The sequence below is a fragment of the Manduca sexta genome, chromosome 21 (assembly GCF_014839805.1).
Source record: "Manduca sexta isolate Smith_Timp_Sample1 chromosome 21, JHU_Msex_v1.0, whole genome shotgun sequence".
NCBI classification, from domain to species: domain Eukaryota; kingdom Metazoa; phylum Arthropoda; class Insecta; order Lepidoptera; family Sphingidae; genus Manduca; species Manduca sexta.
Genome location: NC_051135.1, coordinates 12999058 through 13006931, shown reverse-complemented (window position 1 = coordinate 13006931; position 7874 = coordinate 12999058). Strand labels below are relative to the sequence as shown.

Here is a 7874-nt window from a genome sequence, read left to right as displayed (position 1 = left end):
AGCTTTAAAATTAATAATATTTCAACGTTGTTTTGATAAATATGTACTACACAAAATTCTGTATATTAATATGTGAAGAAAAACCTTTGTACTTCTTTCTAAGGATATCGCGCGCGCGGCCGAGTGTGAGATTTGGAATGATTAAAGTTCATATACAGAAGGAGTGCAGAAAAATAAAAAAAAGTATGTATATGTTTTACAAATATATTAAATTCGACGGTCGGAATTTCGACCACTGGACGCCTAATTATTATTAATAACTGTTCCGATTCTTTCTGTAACTCAGAAAGTTTATTTAATTATTCTAGTTTTTTTGTACTCATCATTAAATCAAAAGATTAGAAAGTTTGATTTGAGTTACATATAGTTTTTTTTTACAAATTTTGTTGCCGACGGACGATGCATTTAACTAATTCTGTAAATACTTTATTAACTGAACATTAAGTTCATTATTTTTTAAAACACCTATAGAAGAAGATTTTAGTGTAAGATCTTTCAAATTTAGAATTGGTAAATACTAACCCCCTTATTCATAAACGTTTTTTATCTAAGGACGGAGTAAAGCTGTGATAACAAGCCTGTTTCTCAGTGCCCAACGGCACTGAGAAATAGATAGGGCCGTTGTGATTGGTTATTATTGTCGTATTTCAATATTAGCCAATCACAACGGTTCTACGTCTACGCACTGTGAAGACTGCCATGCCGTCAGCACTGAGAAACAGACTTGTTATCACAGCCTTAGTCGGTCGTTAGATAAGAAACTTCTATGAATAAGGGGGTAAGTAATTTGAATTTTAGCGTATATAATTCTGAGACTTATAATAATTATTCTGCGCTTACAACATAATCTTTCAAATGCAATTTTATCGGGATTCTGTAAACAAGGCTTTACCTTATCAACGGTGAATAATACGAAAGAAGTTAGATAACATATACCCGATTTTTAGATAATACAGTTGACTCTCCAATATTTTTCCGGCCTCTTAAAAAATACTCGATAAAGTCAATAAAATCATTGGTCTTGCCGGTAGTTTGAAGTTGAAGGAATAATGCCTTGCCCGCCAACATGCAATACTTACTTTGAATTCATGATACTCTTTACAATTGGAAGCGTTTATTATGCACAGACCCGATATGTGTTTCCATATATAATACAGACATTTTAATGGTGGTAGGTTATATTTTGTGCGCCCGAATAGCGACCACGGTACACAATGTGTTAAAACCCGCCATAGTGGCCCACATAACTGTGTCGCGTTACGGAATCAGCCTGTGTATATCCGGTTCTAACAGGCTGACATGGTTATGTCGACAGGCGAGGAATATCATCTATTAATGTTTTAAATAATAAATCACGAATTTTGATCAAACTTGTTTACTTTTTTTTCCTTCTTGGTTATTTAAACTCTTGTTATTTTGACCTCTTGGTAATATGGATTTTTTTCTAGGACCTTGAGTGTCAAATTGTCGACAGTCGATTATATCCATTAAGAGAATCCAAACAATAATTTTAGTCCGCTTTAGTTTATGGTTGTTGAATAGCCAGTACGCCGGATAAAAAATAAATAAAAAATAAAAATGCTTTATTCATCACGTAGGCGAACATAGTTGCACTTATGATAAGTCAAGGTACATGAGAATATTCAATTATTACTTAATTAGATTAGCTTATATAAACAAAGACAATAAAATAAATGAAAAATATACTTAGTAAACAAAGAAGCCAGCTCGGGCTGGCAGGGAAGAAGAAATAAAATTATGTATGTATGTATTTTTAAATAAGCAATAAGGGAGAAACGCGTCGCGATCCTCACCGGTGAGGACAATAAAAGCCCTAACCTAGCTAACCTACCAGCCTTTCACTAACTACCTAAGCGATGACTACCCGAAGAAGAAAGGCAGAAAGAAACTCCGGGCTTTATTTTTGTCATCAATTGTCTATTCATTTATAATATTGTTATTAAATATATATATATTTTTTTAATAAGTCTTTTCTATACAAAGTCTGATTAATTATATAAGCTAATACACGCACATCACCGTAAAATTGCGGAGAAAATCCACATAAAAGTATTTAGCAATAACTAAAAACTAACGAAAAAAAAACAATAATACTAAAAAAATTATAAAAACTATGAAACAGTCAGTGTACAGCGTGCATACGCCTACATTTACAAACATAATATTTTCATTTCATATTTTGTCGCAGATCTTGGTCAATATAATTAAGATTATAAATTTTAAGGCTGGTGCAACAAAATGATCGGTCGGTCGTCTATTATACATTGATAATTCAATGAGTCAATATAAAATAAAATATGTCACATAAATTTAAAACTGTTACCCAGTATAATGTCAAAATTGTAGAAAGGTACACATGAGACGTTTATGTAGTTAATTTATAATATTGGCGTTAACATAGGGTTGGACAGGGTGTGCAGGACTGTTTTTCCAAACCGTCTGATCATCGAGGTAATCCTTTACATTATAATACCCCTTTGACATTAATTCGCGCTTAACATGACACTTAAATTTGTAGCCGGGCAGATTGGTTATTTCAAGAGGGATTTTATTATAGAATTTGATACAATTCGCTAGATAAGATTTATTTGTTTTACAGAGCCGGAAATTTGGAACAACTAGTTTATTCTTATTTCTAGTGTTCAAACAGTGCAAGTCACTGTTTTTCATAAAAGTACCTAGGTTCTTACGGACATACATAATATTTTGAAAAATGTATTCAGCTGGCAAAGTCAGTATATTCACCTCCTTAAACAGTTCTCTAAGGGAATCGCGAGACCGAAGGTTATAAATTGCACGAATCGCTCTTTTCTGTAAAATAAAAATGGTCTGCAGATCTACTGCAGTACCCCACAGAAGAATGCAATAAGACATAATGCTGTGGAAGTAAGCGAAATATACTAACCTTGCCGTAGCCACATCAGTTAAATATCTGATCTTCCTAATAGCAAAGACTGCAGAACTCAATTTACTCGAAATTCTTTGAATGTGGGGTCCCCATTGTAATTTCCTATCGATAGAAACCCCAAGGAAGACTGTAGAGGGTACTAATTCTAGTTTATTCCCGTCTAAATCAATATCAGTTCCATTAATCTTGTTCAGTAACGAGAATCGAACACATTTAGTTTTTGCTGCATTTAATAGAAGATTATTGGCAGAAAACCAGTCAGAAATCAATTTAAATACTTTATTTGGCTCTACAAAATTTCCTTCCCTTCTATTTAGTTTAAATATTAGTGAAGTGTCGTCAGCGAATAATACAACTTCAGCCATTTTGTTAATAATGTACGGAAGATCATTAATATAAACTAAAAACAGAAATGGTCCCAAAATTGAACCCTGGGGGACCCCAATCCCAACTGTGGACCCTGCAGAGGAAACGTTGTTGATAAAAACTTTTGTTTCCGACCCGATAAATATGAAGATATTAGTTTAAGCCCCACTCCCCTGATGCCGTAATAGTGGAGCTTTAAAATGAGGGTTCCATGATCAACGCAATCGAACGCCTTGGAAAGATCACAAAATACCCCTAAAGCATCCTGCGATCCCTCCCAGGCATCCAACACAGCTTTAACTAATGCACGTCCTGCATCTTGCGTGGACCTACCCTTTGTAAAACCGAATTGCCTGTCATGTAGAATCTCATTTTTATTAAAGAACACCAGCATTTGATTAAGCATTAACTTTTCGAATATTTTACTTAAAGCTGGTAAAATAGAAATAGGCCTATAATTGGAGGGGGTGTTGGAGCAACCAGTTTTAAAAATTGGTACTACTTTACTTATCTTCATAAGATCAGGGAATATGCCGTGTCTTATGCAGCAATTAAAAATATCAGAAAGGATTGGGGCGATGCTAACTATCACTGACTGCAACGCTTTAACAGACAAACCCCAAAGATCTTCAGTACTCTTCATGTTTAAGCTCCTGAATACTTTTATAACATCATAATGAGTAACACATTCAAATTCGAAATTTGGAATTGATAAATCTAAATATTGTTTTGATAACCGGTTTATTCCGGATACCTACCGTTATCTAAGTAATGTATAGACTAATCATGTACGTAGATTGTAATTTATTGCTTAATATTATTGTGTACAAGTCTGTGATTCATCATGAATGTTAATCTTAAATGATAGCAAATGTAATGTGAAGATATGATTACAGTAGAGCTACAGATAATAAATTTATTTCACGATGAAGTCACCGGTACCTCTGTGACTACATTCAGCGATAATATTATATCAGAAAATTTAATTCCGGCTGTTACGGTTATTAAAAAATACTATGATTGTGATTAGCAATGATAAGCTTTTTGGTTTTTGAAATTATCAATAAGGCTTCATGGATTATGTTCATGCAGAAAATTACTTGCCTCTGCGTAAAAGAGGAAAGTGATCCGTACGTCGAGCGCAGTGCAACCTAATAATATTATGGCTGTGGGTCGCTCGGTTGTTTTTAGTCTCGCGTGATGAACTCAGTTTCGCTTGTCTATAAATAATAGTAACACCATCGTACCGAGAATTACAAAGTAGGCTATTACATGTATGTACTATCTTTATTCTGAGACATGAAACGTTTGCTGGTGGTAGAATATATTTTATATCCGCCCGGACAGCGACCACCACACGTGTTAAAACCCGCCACAGTAGCCCACGTAAGTGTGTCGCGTTCCGGGATCAGCTTGTGTATATCCGATTCCACAGGCCGGCATAATTGTGTCGATTACCGAGGGGTAATCATCACTTGTCTGTCAACATCTTATTGGACCCACGTCACTTATCAGGTGTAGTGGAGTCACTTGGCCGTGCACGAATAAAATAAAAAAAGGCACCGCGTAGACACTATCAAATTGTTGCCGTCTCACGCCTAGGTTACACACGTCACAAAAATATCTATAAATGAAGACAGTAAAAACGATACATAGTAAATTATATAATAAAACTATGCACAGTGACACGATCTACAGAAATGTATTTCTCGATGTTACTAGTAGTCCATTGAAATGTTACATTTTTTAGGCCTTACCTTGCGTTTTTTAGAGGACGCAATTTTATTTTTTTGAAGTGTAGGGGGGGTCAGTGTAAAACTAAAACCAAGTTTGTGGGGTCGCCACCCTTGTCCCACGGCCGCCATCTTGAAAATAGGGGTTGATATGGTTTTTACGATGTATCTCTTAAACTATTTATCTGACAAAAAAATGTATAAACATTTTTTGTTGCAAATTAAATTCTCTACAACTTTGGTCTAGTAACTTTTGTCGTAGAACTATAAATAAAAAAGTTATAAGCGAAAATGTTAAGAAATTCAATAATGATTTCTTATATTTACGCGAATGTTAGACATTGAAATTAAACTAATTTTCCGGATTCTATCGCGGTTTTTTGTTTTTTATTTTTCTCCCGACGTTTCGAAGACTTTGCAGCCTTCATGGTCACGGGGGACTGAGGTGTTGTTCATCCGCAAAGTCAAAGTTACAATATCTACCTACATTTTACAATTATACAACTTTTTTAAATTTTAGCTGTTGATGGTCCGATCTACGCAGAATGAGCTCACAGTGTCTTGAAGTCTGGCAGCCGGTCTTTTGGGTTCCGATTTAATTAAATGTAGAACTGGATCCCAGGCTTGTGCAAGCTTCCAACCATCTTCCCTATTGAAATTAGGATGTTTTTTATTTCAATAGCCTCGCGAATCATCCTGGGCAGGAATCGGTGTTCTTTGGCGAGGATTTGTGGCTTGTCTAGTCGCCGATAATGATTGGCGCCTCCTTCAGAGTGTTCAGCGACTGCAGACTTCGTCGAGCGTCGGTGTTTCACGTCAGCTATATGTTCTTTTACGCGGGTCCCTATATTTCTTTTTGTTTGCCCGATATAAGAGAGGCCACAGTTGCAATCTATTTTGTATACTCCCGGTTCTTGTAGAGGTATATGACACTTGACAGGTGGTAAAAATTGACTAATCTTCTTAGGCGGCTTAAAATAAGTTTTTATGGAAGCACGCTTCAGGATGTAGCCAATCTTGTCGGTGACTCCTCTTACATATGGTAATACAACCGGAACACGTTCAACTGTGGCTGGTTTCACTCGGTTTCTGTGACGGCGGCGTGGAATTTGGAGCTTGTTGTCTCGCAGTACTTGCTTGACATGTTGCAGCTCAGCGGCCAGGTGTTTCTCGTCACAGATTCCTTGTGCTCTCTGAAACAAAGATTTGCCCACGGTAGCTAACTGTTTTGGATGGTGATGAGATTCACCGTTCAGATATTTATCAGTATCAGTTGTTATAAATAAATGTAGGTAGATATTGTAACTTTGACTTTGCGGATGAACAACACCTCAGTCCCCCCCGTGACCATGAAGGCTGCAAAGTCTTCGAAACGTCGGGAGAAAAATAAAAAACAAAAAACCGCGATAGAATCCGGAAAATTAGTTTAATCTCAAAGAAATTCAATGTTAAGCAATGTCCATTGCAACGTCATCAGAACGTGTGTTTATAAGGTTCATAATATTTTTTTGTACTCTCATTAATACCCAAATACCCAAGGGACCATTAGGGAACAAAAGAACATCTGCCTGCTATTATTATTATTATTTCTAACCTCTCTTATTGTAAGAATAGCTGATAATATTGTGTTGAAGTTGTCGTTCAACTTATATCTTTTAGTTGTGCTACATATTTCTGTACGTGCGTATGTATTTTATTCTGTTTTTAATTTTGAAGACGATTTCGAATGATTTTAGACACGATTTTAACTTTAGTGAAAACTACTTTTTTTTAAAAGTAGTTAAAAGTTTAATAAATAACTTACGACAACTTCAATACAATATTATCAGCTATTCTTACAATAAGAGAGGTTAGAAATAATAATAATAATAGCAGGCAGATGTTCTTTTGTTTCCTAATGGTCCCTTGGGTATTTGGGTATTAATGAGAGTACAAAAAAAATATTATGAACCTTATAAACACACGTTCTGATGACGTTGCAATGGACATTGCTTAACATTAAATTTCTTAATATTTTCGCTTATAACTTTTTTATTTATAGTTCTACGACAAAAGTTACTAAACCAAAGTTGTAGAGAATTTAATTTGCAACAAAAAATGTTCTTACATTTTTTTTGTCAGATAAATAGTTTAAGAGATACATCGTAAAAACCATTTCAACCCCTATTTTCAAGATGGCGGCCGTGGGACAAGGGTGGCGACCCCACAAACTTGGTTTTAGCTTTAGACTGACCCCCCCTACACTTCAAAAAAATAAAATTGCGTCCTCTAAAAAACGCAACTCCAAATGTAACTTTTCAATGGACTATTTGTCATATTTATAGTAGTTAAGTGTTTTTCGAAAACAATCTGACAGCGTTTGGGCGACGTCTAAATGTCGGTATAAATGTATTAAAAAAATATAATTATCTATAAGCCAGTCTTTTTTATCTCGCATACTAAGTTATATTACAACGCCTACATAAAAAATACCGCCCAGATATTAAAGTTTATTGTTTCTGGTAACTGGTTCATACGTCTATTCGTGTCAATTACATGTCCATTTAATTTATTATTATCGTTAAATGTTACTTTTATCAAATTACTTTTGGTAAAGGATTACAGTTGAGAATGCGCAACGAATAAATAAAATTTTAAGAATAAATATTATGTTTTATTGAAACAAAAAACGTTGCATTTTGGTCTAATTGCCACATAATAAGGGACTTTGATTGTATGATCCTAGGTTCACTGGGACAGAAACAGTATTGATTATTATTTAAATATGTAAGAATACGATACGTACCCGCACAAAAGTGGGATTTGGACACAATAATAAAAAAACACATTTAAAAATATTAAGTATG

General features: G+C 34.8%; 1 long non-coding RNA gene across 1 annotated transcript in view; it reads right to left on the bottom strand.

Moving 5' to 3' along the window:
- Positions 1-7874, bottom strand: part of LOC115447910 — a 30062-nt gene that overhangs the window by 21515 nt on the left and 673 nt on the right. The window lies entirely within an intron of this gene.